Raw genomic sequence first — 20,557 nt, forward strand, 5'->3', positions numbered from 1 at the left:
GCTGTGGGTCTGAACTACATTATTTAGATGTATACATATTTAGAGTTAAGCGTTTTTGTCGTCAACATTTTAGATATGTGAACATGCTAACTTAATTCTTGAATCTACTTTTGTATAATTGTGTATTAGCCACTATCTCAGAAACATCTGTATCCAACCTCAAAAAAAAAATGTTCTCTAAGCTTAGCTTGAAATCCGTGTAGCTTATTTTTGATTACTAATCCTATGTGGAAGCTAATTTTAGAAGGCTGGTACTATTTTTTTAAAGCTGGCTCATCAATTCCTAGGTTAACAGGAGGCCCCTTTAATAACAACACATTGTTTCTAAGGGAGTAAATAGGTATCTTGACTATCAGGTTGAACAGCTGAAAATTAATACAAGTTGACCATTTTGAATATCATTGTTTAATTTCTTTTACATTCCAATAATTTTCCATTTTGGATTGAAATGCAAGACATTTCTTTTTAAACTGTCCCAGTGTGGGAAAGGCTGTGACACCAGTAAGATCAATTGTTGCCTACAATTCCATTGACAATGAATGAACAGTTAGTAAATGATGGCCATTGATTATCTAAGGACACGCTTCACATCCCATACCCTTATGCACCTGCTGATAGTGACTAATAAGTGTTATTATTTATAGGTGTTTTGTTTATCCTTGGAAAAGGGGCTTCCTCATCAGTTCATAGGTGGTTACCAGACATGCAGGTCCAGGACACAATTAAGAAGCATAGCCCAATTTCTGAACTGCCTTAATGAACAATCCGCTTAAGTAACTTCCTCAGAGTCACACAACAGACAAATGGAGGCTGAAGGAATCAAACATTGCACTACACATAGCAACTTGTTAACAGTCTAGCCTTAATCCTGTCTGCTAACTGCCAGACCAAATAGTAGACGTATTGCGCAAATAGGGACAGGACATCTTGCACTCAAAGCATACCCTATACCAGCAAGCCACACTGTAAATGCTAGGATTGTATGGGATTTTAACTCAGAACTTCTCACACCCTAAGTGAGAATCACACCTCTAGACCAACAGTCATCTAATGGTAAAACTCTTACATTTGGCGGTATCATACATATGGATAAGTCATGTGTTTTGGTGCTTAGATTATACTGGGGTGGTATGATACATATGGATAAGTCATGTTTTTGGTGCTTAGATTATACTGGCGGTATCATACATATGGATAAGTCATGTTTTTGGTGCTTAGATTATACTGGCGGTATCATACACATGGATAAGTCATGTGTTTTGGTGCTTAGATTATACTGGCGGTATCATACACATGGATAAGACATGTTTTTGGTACTTAGATTATACTGGCCATATCATACACATGGATAAGTTTGGTGCTTAGATTATACTGGGGCTGTATCATACATATGGCTATGTCATGTTTATGGTGCTTAGATTATACTGGCGGTATCATACACATGGATAAGACATGTTTTTGGTGCTGAAGTCTGTTTTTTCATACCTTTTAGCTTTTCTGTGTCATCAGCACTTGAGGTTACACAATTTGTCTGCTCTGTGATCTGTCACCAAGTCTGGCATGTAGCTCTTAAGAAACTAAACCACTTTAAGCTTAATACTAGAGTACTAAGCACTCCTAATTATCTGCTGACTCCTTTCCCTCAAATAGAACTGACTTGATTGTTAAGTTTTCTAGACATTTCTCTTCCTGGTGTTTGGTCTTTACAAGGTTTCTTTGCTGTATGAAGTGTTTATATGCACTGGGTTCTGAAAGAACAGCATATATGCCCCTGTCTTATGTTATTGCAAAATAGTGTGCCACACGACGTATACTTGGGTTCCTATGGTGTAGTGCATGGCATGTCCCTACTTTTGGTTCTTGTAGAATATTGTGCCACATGTCCCAGCTTTGGTTTCTAATGAGCAAGTGTCACTTTTCCCAGGCATAGGTTCTTCTGGAATGGTGTGTCATGTATCCTGGGCTTGTGTTCCTGTGGAGTGGTGTGTCACATGTCCCAAGCCAGTGCTCCTGTGGAACAGAGTGTTACATGTCCCAGGCTTGTGTTCCTTTAACTTTGTTAATGTTTGAAAACACCTACATGACAGAGCTTAAGGCTATGTTTAGTAAACACCCTAGTAGTAAGTAATACAATATTTTGGGCAAAGAAGTGCCTGCACTAAAATAACTGCAGAAAATGACTAGGTTAAGGTTTTTATCATCGTCAACTCACTTTTTTAAGTTGGGCTATTGCATCAGCTGTCACCACCTCTCATGAGTCAGAATCTTTCTCCTACCTTTTTCAAAATTCATATTGATTGCCACAGTATTTCTCTCACACAATCCATCCATACATCAGTTGGCAGGAGATCCACATCTCCTCTTGCCTTCCTCTTGTCTCTCCCAAATTTGCTTTACCAAATTGCATTCTGCTTTCCTGCGCATGTGATTGCACTACCATAATCTGTTCTCTTTGACTGTCACTGCTATCGGGGTTAATTTTACTGCCACTCAGATGCCCTCATTTCTTCATTTCTCTCACAATGTGCATCCTGCTACTAGTGTTAGGCACTGCAGCACCATCACAAGTTTCCCCAAGTGTTGTGCCTTCACTCCCCAGGTACCATACTTAGAAACACTGGTCATACTGCCGATTTGGGCACCTTACATTTCAGTATCTTTGACATTGTCCTGTTACACACTATTCCTGACAATTTGTACTCATTGGCTGAAATACCTCTGATTCTACCTTTGACCTCTTCATTCTGATTTTCCTTCCTTGTCAATGACACTATCTGGATAATTGATGATTCATTTCCAGTATTTTTCCCTTTATCTCAGTATTCAGCATATTCAGATTTCCCCTATTTACTGTCTTTCATCCCATGTGTCTTCAGTTTTCTATTCCATTTCTCTACCATTCTGTTGTAGAGTTTATTAATGGCAGGGGACCACCAGACTAGCTTACTTTTTTTGTAGGAGAGTGTCTTGGTTCTGTTGGGTATGGCTAGTCCCATGCATTTATGTACGTGTTCGTACAATGCAGTGATGTATGATTTAGCAGTCATGCATCTATTTTCCATTGGCATGGGTGCAGTGAAGTTAGCCACCTCTGTTTTTAGGTTTCGAAAGTCAGCTTTGGAGAAGTTTTTTATGGTGGATACCTTTGCAAGGGGTGTGGGTGATTAGTTTGTGGTTGGATATATCACCATTTATTCTGGTACCTCGGCCTTTCACCTTCAAGGATAAATGGCAATTTATACTTCCTGAAGTCAGTGTGGATTCTGTTTCATGGTGTATTCTAGCTGTGTTTTCTTAAGTTTTCATTCTTTTGGATTGTTGGTGTCTCTTACTATTTAGCCTGTTTGAATGGCAACATTACGCAAATGTATGGATTTAAGTGTTTTACTCTTCCTGCATGCACCTGTTTTACTATCTGTTTAATGTTTTACCATTCATAATGTGTGTAGTTTTCTGTAAGCACAATAGCAAATGTCAATATGTGTGTGATGTGTACTAAAGAGCCACTCCCACTGAAAAAAACATCTTTATTTGTAAGCTGGTCTTCGTTATAACCAGAGAAGCATGGTGATATTCACACATTCTTAAAACAGACAGCCTTAGGAGGCTCCTCTTGGTAAGAAAAATGCTCATGAGAATATCCAAATACTATAATAAAAAGGCTGCAAATAAAACAAAACATTGCCAGTGAAAAAACAATAACACCTGTTCCTTATGGAATGTACAGACTGTACGTATCTGTGAATAACATTGTTTAAAAATATAGTAAACGGTATGTAATACAACTTTGTTCAACAATTCAAAGCCTTCATTGTTTTACATGTACACCAAGTAAGTAACTAACTATCAGTAGATATCAGCTCCAGAGTCCCTTGCCCACTGGTTGACCTGACCAAAAGTGTAGATCATGTTATATCAGAACTTGGTACGAGCACTATCGTCTCTGTGCTATAGAGATTTGGAGCCTTTAGTATGACCCAGTTGACCCAAGACTGACTAGTGGCTGGGGTACTGGAGGGGCCGGGGAGGTGGGGTGGGAAAGAGAAGCTTTGATGGGTTACCCACTCTGGGATGGAAGGAGGGGTTTCTGTGTGCAATAAAGGCATATCTGTGGTGATGGAGATGTGCCATAATCATGGGATAGATGGCTGGTATAACTGCATCATCTGATGGCAGGGGCAGAGCTAGTTAAAATGTGCAATGATCCCCATGCTATCACTAGCCCCACCCATGTAGGCCATACAAAAAATTCTTCCTGGCATGGAAGGCCAGCATATCTGAAGCTGACATCTAGTGGGAGCTAACCTTAAAAATATATGAAACAAATGTACTGATGTGCAAGCCTGGGTAGCCTTCCACTCCCCATTTATATTAGTAGCCACAGAAACTTTGCTTAAGAAATAAAAAGTGAAGAAATCTTTCTGCGATGGATATAACACCTTAAGACCTGTCAGAACCCACAAGGTAGTGGGGTAGCCATTAACAAAAACAATACATTAAATCTCTCTAAGTCTCATATAAGTCCACCCCCACTCGTCAAACCTGAAATGATTATAGCATCCTTGCAAATGAATGTTCACAAAAGCCTTTGCATTTTAGGAACGTACTTTCCCCCAGGAAATAACATAGTTACCACTAAAGAACTTCTCTCCTGGGCATCAGACAACATCTCATTAGAGATAATAATTTTATGAGACTTGAGTATTGAATGACAAACTATTGACAGGAACAGTCCTTCTAATATCATTACCCTATATGGCTTCACTCAGCAACAAAATATCTGGTACAGCCTCTACCTTAGATTGGATTCTCTTTAATGCCACAAACAAAATCTTCTCAAAAGGTGCCTTACCCGACGCCTTAAGTGATCATCTGCTCATCTTTTCAATAAGGCATCATAAACACAAGTCAAAAACAGCATCAGTTCAACCTTGCTTATAACCTCTTCTCCTTCAATAAGGACAAATTCATTGCAGCACTAAAATCAGTCAACTGGAGGTTTCTGCAAATCCTTCCACTTGATGAAGCTGTAGCTCTGTTCAACTCATTTCCCTTAACATACTAAATGAATTTGCCCCAATATGAACCGAAAGAATTAAATCAAATTCAGCACCCTGTCTTTCAAAAAGTATTAAATTGCTCATGGAAGAGGTAGACATAGCCTGGAAAAATTGAAGCAATTTAAAACCATAGCTGTCCATTATTATTATAAATGTCTCAGAAACTCTACAAAAATCAAATCAAAACTGACTAAAAAAACTAGTATATTAATATTCAGACAGCAAATTATAACAACCTTAAAGCCTTTTGGCCTACAATCAACTAGCTGTTAACACCCAGTACACTAACACAACCTACACATACTTCATCTAAACAACAACTCCTCTTTCCTTCCCATTACAGCAGATGCTCCTCAACAATCCATTTTCGGTCCCCTGTTGTTCAATATATTCATTAATAGACTCTACCTGACTTCTAACCAGTCAGTATCATACAGTGCACACGAGTCAACAATCATCTGTTCTGCTAAAAGAATAAATAAATTAAAAAACTCATCCAAGAGTCTTACTCCACCATAGAAGCCTGGCTGCATGATACACACCTGTTCCTTAATCCTAAAAAACAAAACTGATCCTATTTAGCCCAAGGCATTCAAATGACTACAAAAATAATTCAAAAATTGCTTCCTCTAACAACACTGACATAGAACTATTAAGTCAAACTAAGCTTGTTGGTGTCACTATTGATGAAAGTTTAAAATATGATCATTTCATAAAACAAGCAGTACATAACACCCACAAAAAGCTAGGTGAATTCAAGAGTCAAACAAACCTCTCAAATGTCAGAAAAATTATTGCTCAATCCCATATCAGCCCTGCACTATTTTATGCTGCTCTCATTTTGATTAATGTATAATCCTCTCAACTCTCACTCAAGGAACAGTGCTATAATAAGGTGGCAACATTTGCTGCCTGTCATCATCATTGTAGGACACATACTGGCCTTAAAAAATTTCAGTGGTTAGAGCTAAGACATTACATTACACTTTCCTAATTAGTCACTTCCCTTAAACTCATCTATTAGCCAGACAAATCTGCAACTTTATAACCAAATAGACATTTGAGATCAACTGACAACATTTTATTAACTATTCCAAAAGCTAACAATTCAGCTGGTGACTCTTTATACCCCTCATTCCTGGCCAAATTCTGGCTCTCCCCTCCTCTCACTCTAAGAAACATAGTCAACACCAATACTTTTAAGGTACAAACTAGCCAATACCTGGCTCTGAAATGCACAACTGGATGATAAGTGTTGTCCTGCCCCTTACCATCTCCGAGTCTTTCTAAGCTCTGTACCCTTAGCTATTGCTCCATTGTCTCCTTCTTGTTGTTTACATGTTCTTCCTTCTACCTGTCCTAAAATATTCTTTCTCACCTCTTCATACTAATCCTCTATTAACCCTTTTTATCTCCTTCTACCAAGTTAATTTCAAAATATGTCCCATAGGTGTTTAGATACTGCTGTTATTAATTAATGATACTCTGAATATTGTATACTTGTTGATTCTGTGTATAGCTCTGTTGATTACTTGTATAACTTTGTGTACTATGTTCTTTATGTAATGCTGTAATTTTTCTGCAACTTTTCCCCAAGGCCTTCACTGAAAAGGGGTAGCTTTCTGTCCAGTTAGACTATCCCAACAAGCAAATGCAATAATTAAGTAAGGAAAGGAGAAATAGGTGACACTGCAGTCTTCTTCACTCCCCTTCTTCTGCCCAGTCCACCAGTGGTGTGGTCCCAGCCCTCGTGGATAATACTGAAGGAAAATGTTCAGCTGGGCAGACGAGGATCACTTGGAAGTGCACACATGAAGTTAAAAAAGTGCTTAGTACGAGCAAGGTCCATTCATTCTACACAATCCAAAGAACAACAGGATTTTAAAATTTCCAAAATAATATTCACTTCAGGTCCAAAAGATGGAACCAGACCACTCATTCAAAGTGCACTTTGCCAAATGCACATATGATTAAAAAAATGTCGAGTTCATTTAATAAAAGTGCAAAGAAGCATCATACTTCTTTGCAGGAGACTTTATACTCTGCAAATTATTTACTTAATATATTCAGCTCTGAGGACCCTGCACATTTATAGTAAAGACTAATATCCTCTTATAAAAATAATTGAGATTCAGTGGAATGTCCCTCACATGAATCACATGGTGCCAGGAAATAAAGATTAAAAGTGCAAAAAATAACTTAGGAATGTACCACTCACTAAGTAATCATCAACTCACATGAATGAAACTTTTAAAGTCCAAAAAGTTACTTCCCACTGACAATGCCAATAGATATCCTGGTACACTTGAGAAACAGTAAGTCAAAACTATGGTGCACAAATGAAGAAAGGAAGAATTACGACTCTGACATGCACAAGATTTTTAATTAGCTGCCTGCCAGTCAGTAAACTAAGTACTTAAGCTAACTCAGGTTTTGTACAAATTATGGAACTGCTGCTGCAGACATTTATTTGTAAGAAATGATCACTAACCCAGCTGTGCATGATTAAACTTTTAGAAAATGCTGACATCTGGTAAAACATGCACAAAATGTATTACTAGTAATATTTCTTAGCCTGTCATTGCATCATTTGTCATTTTTGTACAACACTGATAAGATTCACAAAATATTATGAACATTTCTTTAAACTTATGCAATTATGTCCACAGTAGTAGTGCAAGCAATGCTGTATAGAACAAAACAAATATAAGAACGCTTAGCATTCGCACTAGTTAATGTCATTTTTAAAAGCTTTTTTTTTTCGCCTTCTTCCATCTGTTTGACTAACAAGACCCAGTTTATACTGACCCTTTCTGCTTTTCATAACCCAGGCATCCTGGGACACTGGGAGAGTGAAGCAAGAGCAGAGGAGCATGGTTTTCATCCAGCAGAGGTTAGGGAAGCTTTCCATACATTCCCTGCATTCTCCCAAATTGCAGGATGAGAATTTTGATGTGATGCTGGCTATATTAGACCAGGTGAGAATGCACACTTTGGTGTACCCACAGTTCCAGGTAGAGTATATAGGTTTGTAGGTTCACAGGTGTGTGCTAGGCTAATAGCCCTGGAGCCTTTACACGCCTAGCCCATAGGATTACCTGGCATTTGTGAAATTTCTATTTCCCATCCACTCATCAAGATTTCTCTTGAAGAGGGCCAGTGAGGTGCTCTGCTTGACATGTATGAGAAGTCTCTTCCATAGCATGGGCAGTCTCTGGGTTATGAACCTGTCCCTCCAGCATGTTCTGCTGATTGTGGTAATGAGGTTGAGGTCTCTGGAGTATGTGGTGTGGGGGGTTTGTGATTTCTTTAGATTAAGCATTTCTAAAAGACTTGGGTAAGACATGGCTTTGTAAGTCAAGCAGGGATCGCCTCTAAGTAAGCGATATGAGACAGAAAATAGTTGGAATTTTTTGAGTCTGTCCATATAGGGCAAATGTTTAAGGCTTAGGATTCTCTTTGTGAGGTATTTTTGCAGCCTGTCCAGTTGTTGCAGGTGTTTAGTGAGGTACATGCCAAATGGGGCATTGTACTCAATGACTGACCTAATGAGGGAGGCGTAGAGGGAGACAATAACCTCATTCTTCCTGGATGCAAAACCCTTAGTAATGAGATGTGCCACATAGAAGGACTTTCTGACCACAGTGGCAATGTGGTGGTCGAAAAAGTGGTTGCTGTCAACCTGTCTTCTCAGATCTCTTATAATGCCTTCTGTGTTCAGCGGACTACCATCAATGTGGTAAGTCATGGGAACCAGGTTTTTCCCAAAGGGGATGATGACACATTTTTTGGCATTGAGCTTAAGGCCATGGTTCTAATACCAGTTGTTGATCTCAGTGAGGCCTTTCTGTAGGATGTCAACATCACTTGTGGAGTAATAATAGCTCCCAACTTGCAATTGTCTGTGAACTTTGTCAGCCAGAGTCCCTTCATGTTGGCCTAGACTTCAGAGAAGTAGATAACAAACAGGAGAGGACCCAGGACCGAACCCTATGGTATTCCACTCATGACTGGCTGGCAGTCTGACTTGGAGTCAGCAACTTTCACACTGTGGGTTCTACCTGTAAGCCAGTTTGCAACCCATCTAGTGATATAGGGGTTGATGCCTAACTTAGTGAGTTTTTCTATGATTCTTGCATAGGGAATGGTATCAAAGGCCTTGGCCAGATCAAGGTAGGCTGTATGAACCACTTTACCTTCATCCACAGCTCTGGTGACTGGCTCAAAGAAGTTGACCAAATTGAGCAGGCATGATCTACCCTTCACAAAACCAAACTGTGTGGGATCCAGAGTTTGAAGATTCCCTATATTCTTGTTTATTAGGTCCATGATGATGTGTTCCATAGCTTTGCATATCAGACTCATCAGGCTAATGGGGTGATAGTTCCCAGGGTCTCTAGTCGCTCCTCCTTTGTGGAGAGGGATGACTGTAGCAGTGCGCCATTTGGTAGGGACAAAGCCTGAGGTGAGGCTGTGATTGAACAAGGCACACAGGTGAGGTGCCAGTTCACTCTGTAGTTCATGTAGAACACAGCCAGGGATATTGTCAGGTCCCATAGAATGCTGTGTTCATGGCCTTGGACAGTGCTGTTTTAACTTTTGCAGCAGTAATACTGGGTGTCTGGCAATCTAGTGGTATTGTGACTGGTCATTTGGGGGGATAAAGTTGGCACTGAATCTGTCGGCCAGTATATTGGCAATATCTGTTGGCTCGGTATAGGAGGTACCATTGTGCAGTAGCACAGAGCAAATCTGGGTATTGTTGAGGAGATTCTTTACATAATTATAGAAGGCCTTGTGGTTGTCTTTACTATCTGCTTCAATTCTGTTTTCATAGCTAGCTTTAGCTTTGTCTAAATTCTTTGTTTTGTACATGTTCCCAAGAGCCTTTAAATCCTTGACCTTTTTGAAATGGGTCACTTGCAGCATGACTTTCCCAATAACAGTACCAGAAACACAAATCAAAACCAGGTCTTCTGGGGCACAGTCAAGGTCAACACCTGTCTACAATGGAGCCAGCTACCAGCTAAAGTTATTTTGCCTGCTCTGTCCTTCAGATAAACATAATCAGACTGAAATGATTATCCATTCCAGAGATGGCTATTGCACATAAAACCACAATCTCACCCTGATTCGTAACATAGATGCTTTAAATTAAGCTGGCCCATTAAGTATATTGTAATCACTGTTTGCAACAGTTGTAAACTAATCTGGAACATGAGTATTATATGAACATTTTATTAGAATAACTTTTTGACAGGCACTTATGACTTCTCATTTTTCTTATCATCTGGTTACCCACCTCTGCTTTCCACACTGCTAAATAGCTTAAGCACATGCTATGGAACAAGGTGTACTGTCAGTATCCCAGTGGAACTGCATTTTTATATGGAAAATGCAGAAGAATTCTGGTTTCACTCATTCTATAGACCAGATTCCAAAAGACAGGTACATTATATAAAAGTTGACAAATGTACCTGATTATACTTGTATTGTCTCTGTCCCATTTCTCCGGTACATTGAAGGTCTGCTGATTGCATTTATTTTTTTTATTGAAAACAACAAAAAGAAAAAGCAATGAAGATCTTCCTTTCTTTGTTCTTTTTTTACACAGCACTGGTGTACTGTGCAAGCATGCAAAGATAAGTCCCATATGCATGCGCAGTACATCGAGAAAGCCCCAGGATACCAGGAAAAACGAAGAAGAGCAACACAGCACATTATACAAGGACATTATTAAAGAAAAGTGAGTAACTCTTTTCTTAAGTAATGTCATTGAATAATAGCAATGACCCATGGCTGGGTGTGGGTAATGCTGATTTACCCATGGTAAGTCCAGCATTACCCACACACAGCCGTGGGTTATTGCTATACTATTTGTAATGACATGGAGTAAAATAAATAGTTGAAACTACTTAATGGTGTGGTCTCATTTACACAGTAGCATATTCTACCACAGATGGGGAAGATTTTTTAATCCTATTTTTGTTCTCTCATTTCATACTACAGTTCCTGTTTATATTATATTTTTAATTTCTCTATAAACTGTCTAAAATTTCCCTATTAAATCGATGTTATATAAGTTTTATCTATTCTTAGCCAATTTCACATTATGTCCAAGTTGGTATCATTTTTTTAAACTGTAGATGTGTTTGCATTATTTTTAAGATTGTAGGATTGCTGTTCTTAAAATGTTTTTTGTAATATTTTGGAGCTTTCTCCCTAGGCCTCCTCTGAAATGGATACCTACCCAGTCGGAATTTCCCAGTAATCATAAATAAACTTAATTTTAGTGTGTGTGTGATGTGTGTGTGATGTGTGTGTGATGTGTGTGTGATGTGTGTGTGTGTGTGTGTGTGTGTGTGTGTGTGTGTGTGTGTGTGTGTGTGTGTGTGTGTGTGTGTGTGTGTGTGTGTGTGTGTGTGTGTGTGTGTGATGTGCGTGTGTGTGTGCGTGTGTGTGTGTGTGTGTGTGTGTGTGTGTGTGTGTGTGTGTGTGTGTGTGTGTGTGTGTGTGTGTGTGTGTGTGTGTGTGTGTGTGTGTGTGTGGTGTGTGTGTGTGTGTGTGTGTGCGTGTGTGTGTGTGTGTGTGTGTGTGTGTGTGTGTGTGTGTGTGTGTGTGTGTGTGTGTGTGTGTGTGTGTGTGTGTCTGCGTGCGCGTGCGTGTTCATTTGTACACTTTTATTCATTCTTGCAGACACATGCCATATTTGACTAGAAGGGTTAAAGTGAATGCATTTTTGCTACTGTTTTTGAGGGGTTCTGGGTACTAGGCATTTGATTGGAGAGGTAATGGAGACAAGTTTAAACCTGCTAGGGGCATGGACAGGAGACCCATTACCTTGTAAAAATATAGCTTTACCACTTGCACTGAAGAGATTTTTCAACTTCTGACTAGCTGAGCTTGAGTCTGGAGGAGCCTCACATTAAAATTAGAAATTAATAGTTTGACTGACAGGTAAGTAAACGTGAAAACTTCAAGATCCTTTAAAACAATGAAGAGCCACTAGTTTATTTTATCTCAAAATCAAAAAGAAATAAAGGAATCACAGCAGCCTACACAAAGGTGACAACTTCTAGGAATCAGTAATTGAGAAGGTTAAATGAGCTAAGGACCCCTTTTTAGGTACACCTTTGGTATAATGTGGAACAGCTGTTTATAAAACAAAACAAAAAAAAAATTAAATTACTAAAAGTAGTAACACAATAACTAGATCAATATAGCTCATCAAATATAAAAGTTGAAAACTATCCTCTATATACATATATATACATATATATATATATACATATATATATATGGGTCTAGGACATTTCACTGAAAGCACATTTCACTGAAACTCAAATGACTGAACACAAATCACTGAAAGCACAATTCACTGAAAACTCAATTCACTGAAACACATTTCACTAAAAGTTATATATGGCCTTTTCGCCACCGTAGTGCGACCCTGAGTTAGTATATATAGTAAGGGGGTGCAGGGGGCACCGCTCCCCACATTGGGGGGTGAGAGGGGCACCGCCCCTCACATATTTTAAGTATATATTATGTTCGAAAAAGAGTAATATATTGAAATTACAAATATCCATGTATATAGTTCAAAATATTTAAAATAAGTGGGGTGCTATGCCCCCCATACCCCCTTTACTATATTTACTAACTCCAGGGTTGCACTACGGTGGGGAAAACACCATATATAACTTCAAGTGAAATATGTTTCAGTGAATTGAGTTATCTGTGAATTGAGTTTTCAGTGGAAAGTGCACACTAATTTGACTTTCAGTGAAATGTGCTTTCAGTGAAATGTCCTAGACCCATATCTATCTATATATATAGGCGTATAAGGGTCTACTTCAGTAGACTGAAATCCCATTTACCTGACTTTCAGAATGCCGAGACAAAAAGGCCAACAACCCCATATCACCAACATCCCAGAGCACCGACTTTCCACTACAGGTAAGTAGCCACTTTGCCAACCTGAAAAATAACTTAAAACCAAATCAAAGTAAACCCACACCCCCTCTAACTAAATATACCAACTGTGAGATCACACTACCACGGGGGTCAGGGGAAAAGTTCAACAATGCTGATCAAGTGGTTACTTACCTGGAGTGGATAGTCGGTGTTATGGGGTTTTCGGCCTTTTCTTCTCAGCATTCTGAAAGTCAGGTAAGTGGGATTTCATTGTCTATATATATATATATATATATATATATATATATATATATATATATATATATATATATATATATATAGGTCTCATTTCAATCACTGAATTTACATTTCAATGAACCTGGCATTGCCGAGACCACTTCAAAAATTCATTACTGTGAAATGTCAATTTGCCGAATGTCATTTACACCAAACATGTACTGTGGTGCTGGCAGTGCAAGATGTACAATTATATACTGTTGATGTACCTTCTAGTGCACCATACCAGTTGAGTTGCATGTGAGATATGCTGGTAGGTGTACAGCTATTAAACGTATGGAAAACAAATTGTACAGAACTTGTATTTTTTAAATGGAGATCGCACTACAGTATGGATTGAGAAATCTACAGTTGTTGTCACTGTGGTGCAATCTCGGAATTGGTATATATTATTTGCAGGGGGGCACAACCACCAACATGGAGGTTGGAGAGGGGGGCTTGCCCTTCTGCAAAAATGAGAGAATATGTGTTTTTGTGTGTGTCAGTTTTAAGTAACTGTCATGTCAGTGTTTTGTAGTTTGGCAAACTGATGTTTTGGAGTAATTAATTTTCATAGAAGTGGTCTCAGTAATGTCAGGTTCATCGAAATGTAAAGTTGGTGATTGAAATGAAACCCGTATATATAAATATATATATATATATATATATATATATATATATATATATATATATATATATATATATATATATATATATGTCTGTGTGTCTGTGTATGTGTGTGTGTATGCATATCAGTAAGCATGTAACACTTGCAGGCATTCCCAAAAATTCTGGTCTGCCATAAAAATAATCCTACAACCCTGTCAGGCTTCAACCCCATACTCCTCTATCTAACTTTTACAGCTGAACAATTTAATAAGTACTTTACAGAAAGTATACTATTACTCACCAAAAATAGTCCCTCTTCCCCATCAACAACAACCTTAACAACAAATAACAATATAAATACCTTTTCCTTTCAGCCCGTCCCAACAAACACCATAAAAAAACTACTCAAAAACTTAACCCCACAACTATAGCAGCTGATAAATTACCAGATGAATATCTAAGACTATCAGCTGATGCTATTGCCTGCCCAATCTCAATTCTTATTAACACTTCCATCACCGAGCAAATAATACCTTCTGTCTGGAAAATCTCATTTCTATCACCTCTCCACAAAGGTGGTAGGTCTACCAAACTTTCCAGATATATGCCCATTGCCATTATATCCCCACTCTCCAAAATTCTGGAAAGGTGAGATTACCTTTTATCTGCCTCGCAACATGGATGTAGGCCCAACCATAGTACTACAACTGCCCTCCTCAGCGTCACAAACAGTTCATCAATACAGAAATGAAGGTAATATAGTCTCAACCATCTTTTTCAACTTCTCCAAAGCGTTTGACATGGTTTCTCACCACAAATTACTTTTAACACTCTCCAACCTAAATCTCAGCCTCTCAGCACTTACATGGTTTAGTCTCACTGGGTGTGCCTCACGGATCTATCCTTGGTCCCCTCCTATTTATACTCTTTACAAATAACTTAACAAAGCCACTTCTCTTGCCTCCTTAGTCGAATATGCAGACAATAACACCCTTATATGTGCTGCTGCTTCCATACACAAACTCCAAGATATAACCCAAAAGTCCTTCTCTGAAATCAAATCCTGGCCTTCTGAAGTACAACTCATATTAAACCCCAATAAAACAAAACGTATGATTTCCAATCCTACTAGACCCACTTGTTGCTCTTCTTATGTGCATTAAGAAGGCGTTGAGGCTTGGGTGTTCGTTTAAATGGTTTATTTTATACAAATACATCAGGGTGGATAACAGGAACATTGAACTTAAACAAACTATCTAAGTAATTGACTACATACTTGCATCTCACTCTGGCTGCTCACTCAAAATGGCACTGTTGCTTGCACGTGCTCAGTACTTATATGCATTTGCTGACTCACTGGAAAGGTTCTTAAAGGTATATCACACACACTGATCTACATTATCTCTCTTTACTGAGCTGTCACATATAAACAATGACATTTCAATAGGCATGCAATTATACAGGCAATAATAAAGAAAAATGACAATCATGTCCAGGTTGCCGTATATCTGGAAGTAGGTTTCGAGATGCAACCTATTCTTGTGACATAATAGTTAGTACTGGGTTTAGCAACAGGGATAGTCACTAGGGAATTTTCTGCTTGAGGAGTCTCAGGCATTTTCTCAGGAAAAGGGATTGCTAATGGAATGTTCTCTGGAGCAGGAACATTGGACAAGTCGCTCTGAGAACTACAGTCTTTGTCACAGGCAAGATGCTGTAACACTGGTTCAGACACTGGTAACAAATGCTACCAGTTTCGCCTCAATTGCACTCCCTGTGATTCCACAATGTATGATCTCAGCTAATAACACAAACTTTTCACAAATCTGATGCAATCAAAACCTTTTGATGTCTGCAGCCTCACTATCTCTCTTTTTGCAAAGAATGGAGCAGTTTGCTGGTTTTATCATAATAAGACTTCTGGGACAAATGTTTTTTCAACATTTGGGCTTTTACTGCTTTGTTGTTCTTTGCACTTGGAAACAATGAATTACTGCTGATTGGTAGTGTGGTTCTAGTTTGTCTCGACATAAGTCTCTGGGCAGGTGAACCAAGATGTTTATCATGAGAAATTTTCTGAGATTTAACAAGTTTAGAAAAACATTGGTATTGTCACGTCTGGATTTCTCTAACAGCTGTTTTGCACTTTGAACTGAACATTCAGCCAAGCTGTTTGACTGAGGGTATTCGGGACTACTCGTAATATGGACAAAGTCCCATGTTTCTGCAAATTTCTTGAACTGTTGACTAGTAAGCTGTGCACCATTGTCAGAAATAACTCTGTCTGGACTACCATGGACAGAGAAATGTCACTTCAACTTAATAATGTAAGTACTGGAAGTTAGGTTTGAATAAGAGTCTACTAACACCAAGTAATGTTGACCATTCCACTCATAGATATCTGAAGCTACTTTCAACAAAGGTAATTCAGGAATCTGGCTTAACTGAAGTGGTTCTTTTTGTGGATGCGGCTTTGTACTATTAAATACTGAACAAGATGAAAGTACTTTCTCAATTTCTCTTGACATAGAAGACCAAAATACAAGACCTTTCACCCTTCTTTTGGTAGAACCAGTTCCTAGATGACCACAGTGCAGGATCTCAATATACTCTCGTTGTAAGGACTTTGGAACAATCACCTTAGGACCTTTCATGATGATACCATTGTCTGTCAGAATCTCATCTCTGTATGGAAAATAAGGTTGCACTGCTACTGGTAAACAAGATTGCTTTGAAGACCATCTTCAACTGATAAAGAGGTTTAGCTTCTGAGGAATTGTATCTGAAGCTGTATGAGTTCGACTCATCAAGATGTATGGAAGAAACATTTCTAACTTCCATTAACTCAAAATCAAGATGCTGTTTGTTTTGATGTTCTGTGGTTTTCTTGGGTGATCTGGATAAAGTAACAGCCAGATAAAAAAGTTTGCCTTTGTGTAAACAAGACTGAAATTGTACTTTGCAATTTGAGCATCATGCATTGCAGTCTTGCAGGGAGCTCTGTGCATTGGCTTTGTCAAAATAGTAACTAAAGGTTGGTGATCAGTTTCCATCTGGATAGGTCAGCCATAAATATAATCATGAAACTTCAAACATGTAAACACAATTGCCAAAAGCTCTATCTCAATATGGGCATACTGCATTTCAGTCTGGGTAAGAATTCTTGATTCATAGGCTACTGGTCTACCTTTTTGAAGAATGGCTGCACATAGACCAAATTTGGAAGCATCAAAGTAAAGAGTAACTGGTTTGTGAACATCAAAGTAGCTGAGAGTTGGTGGGTTAGCAATTTTCTGTTTCAGGACATCAAATACTCTTTGGTGCTGTTCTGACCATGACCAAATTACATCTTTATGTAAGTTTGAAGGTGGGGTCCACAGACTGGACGTTGCCCTTTGTGGAAAGAGTCTTGGTTTTATTTGGGATTGCCTGATCCATGCAGTCCTGGAGGTGTTCATAGAAGGCATTTGTAAGGGCTTCCAGCTTGGGTTGTGGTTTCCACTGGCTCAGTTTTTAGGAAAAAGGGGGGGGTTTTTAAAGGTTTTTTTAAAAATCTATGGAAAACAGGCTTTAAACAAACTATCTAAGTAATTGACTACATACTTGCATCTCACTCTGGCTGCTCACTCAAAATGGCACTGTTGCTTGCACGTGCTCAGTACTTATATGCATTTGCTGACTCACTGGAAAGGTTCTTAAAGGTATATCACACACACTGATCTACATTATCTCTCTTTACTGAGCTGTCACATATAAACAATGACATTTCAATAGGCATGCAATTATACAGGCAATAATAAAGAAAAATGACAATCATGTCCAGGTTGCCGTATATCTGGAAGTAGGTTTCGAGATGCGACCTATTCTTGTGACATAATAGTTAGTACTGGGTTTAGCAACAGGGACAGTCACTAGGGAATTTTCTGCTTGAGGAGTCTCAGGCATTTTCTCAGGAAAAGGGATTGCTGATGGAATGTTCTCTGGAGCAGGAACATTGGACAAGTCGCTCTGAGAACTAGAGTCTTTGTCACAGGCAAGATGCTGTAACACTGGTTCATAGGTTCATAGGTTCATAGGTTTATACTAGGCTATCTGCCCTAAGGCATTTATAAGCCTAGCCCAAAGTTTTGTGGCTTACGCCACCCCTTATATGAAAACATACTGTACCCATTAGTTTGTTGTGCCTCTGTCCAGCAGTGACACAGAGATGATTCCGGGTAAACTCTACGATCTCCCATCCACAGGTCAAGATTTCTCTTGAACAGAGCCAGCGAGGTGCTCTGCCTCACATGGACCGGGATTTTATTCCACAGCATAGGGAGTCTCTGAGTGATAAATCTATCCCTCCAGCACATCCTATTTATATCCGTGCTAAGGTTTAAGTCGCTTGCTCTAGTGGTTTTGGTGGATTTGGATTTTTTGAGGTGGAGCATGTCCATTAATTTCGGGTTGGACATGGCCTTGTATGTCAGGCACATGTCACCTCTGAGCAGATGGTATGCGACTGAATAGAGCTGGAGTTTCTTCAATCTGGCAGCATATGACAGATTTTGGAGTCCCTTTATCCTTTTGGTGAGGAACTTTTGGGGTCTCTCCAATTGCTGCAGATGTCGGGTGAGATACATCCCGAATGGGGCATTGTACTCGATCATTGGTCTGATAAGTGAAGAGTACAGGGGAACAATGACCTCACTAGATCTGGATGTGAATCCCTTCATGATCAGGTGGGCAATGTAGAAGGTCTTTCTAACCACTTTAGCAACGTGAGTGTCAAAAGAAAGGCCACTGTCAACCTGGGTCCCCAGGTCCCTGATAACCTCTTCTGTGCTTAGTGGATTGCCACCAATATGGTAGCTTGGGGTTACCTTGTTTTTCCCGAAGGGTATGACTATACATTTGTTGGCGTTTAACTTCAGGCCATGGCTCTGGCGCCAGCTATCTGCTCGTGAGTCCCTTCTGAAGGATATCCGTGTCCGATGCACTTTCCACTATGGCGCCCAGTTTGCAGTCATCTGCAAACTTTGTCAGCCAAAGTCCTCCCATGTTGGCCTGTACTTCTGAGAAGTAGATGCCGAACAATAGGGGGCCAAGGACCGAGCCCTGTGGGACACCACTTGTGACCGGCTTGGAGTCTGACATAGCGCCAGCAACTCTAACCCTGTGGGTTCTGTCTTTAAGCCAGTTTGCAACCCATCTTGTGACATATGGGTTTACATTTAAGCTGGTAGTTTTTCTACAATACCCAAGTGGGGTATTGTGTCGAAAGCCTTGCAAGGTCAAGGTAGGATGTATGGACTGCCTTTCCCTCATCAATGGCCTTGGTGACTGTTTCAAGAAGTCAACCAAGTTCAAAAGGCATGATCTGCCCTTGACGGTTAAACTGGGTCGGGTCCAATGTCTGCAAGTCCCTATATCTTTGTTTATGAGCTCCATTATGATCCTCTCCATAGCTTTGCAGACTAGACTTGTTAAGCTTATGGGGCGTAATTACCAGGGTCCATAGAGGCACCGCCTTTGTGGAGTGGGACCACAGTTGCCGTCACGCCACTCCTTGGGCACGATCCTGTGGTAAGGCTGAGATTAAACAGCTGCCTTATGCGGGTTTAATTCCTCATTTAGCTCGTGTAGCACACAGCCGGGGACACCATCCGGTCCCATTGATGCTGTGTTTTTAGCTTTAGAGAGAGCAGCTTTCACCTGTGCATTTGAGATGTCTGGGAGACTACACCGCTGGGATAGTTATCTCTCCTTTAGGGGAGAGGGGGTGAAGTTTGCACTGAACCTGTCTGCCAGTATGTTGGCAATGTCTGTGGGTTCAGTGATTTTGTATCATTTTGGACTAATTCTGAGCATATCTGGGAGTTTCCACCCAGGTTCCTAACATAGCTGAAAAGGCCTTATGATTGTCCTCTGAATCCATGGCAATTTTCTCTCAAAATTGGCCTTAGTTGATTTTATGAGTGCTCATATTTTTTACTAATAATGATCAGGGTGACTTCCTTTTATGGATTTTGTTCTATCATGTAATAGCTTTCTCCTCTTATTGTAAAGTTTGTTAATGGCTGGGGTCCACCAGACTGGACGTTTGCCCTCTGTGGAAAGAGTCTTGGTTTTATTTGGGATTGCCTGATCCATGCAGTCCTGGAGGTGTTCATAGAAGGCATTTGTAAGGGCTTCCGCGAGCTTGGGTTGTGGTTTCCACTGGCTCAGGGGCCTTGAAGGATACCACACCAGTCTTGAGTAGTGTGAAGTTTGCTTTAGAGAAGTTCTTCACTGTGGTCTTTTTGTTTGGGGTGGGGGGATGTGGATTTCTAGTGAGATTAGTTTATGATCAGATCTCACCAATGAGGGATATACTTCCAGTGTGGAGCATTTTGTCCCCATGTTTGTGATAATGAGATCTAATATATTTTCTCCTCTCATGGGAACAGTGACTAGCTGTTCCATGGCATTTGAATTTATGAACTCCAGGAACCGTTGGGCTAGAAAGTTAGGGCTTGAGTAATGTTCCCACTCTATATTCGGGTAGTTGAAGTCACCCAATATGATGGTGTTTGGAGATACATTTATACCCTCCAGTGTCTTCAGGAAGGCTGTGTGGGGTTCCTGAGTTTGAGAGGGTGGCCTGTAGCATGCTACAATTTGTAGAGCAGTTTTGCCTATGGTTAGTTGCACCTGGATGGTTTCCGAAGCTTAGA

General features: G+C 39.7%; 1 protein-coding gene across 3 annotated transcripts in view; it reads left to right on the top strand.

The window, feature by feature from the left end:
• The window catches only part of TNR (tenascin R), a 5,843,683-nt gene that overhangs the window by 4,616,151 nt on the left and 1,206,975 nt on the right, over positions 1-20,557 (top strand). The window lies entirely within an intron of this gene.

Source organism: Protopterus annectens, chromosome 10.part0, assembly GCF_019279795.1.
Source record: "Protopterus annectens isolate FY-2018-M chromosome 10.part0, PAN1.0, whole genome shotgun sequence".
In the NCBI taxonomy this organism is placed as follows: Eukaryota; Metazoa; Chordata; order Ceratodontiformes; family Protopteridae; genus Protopterus; species Protopterus annectens.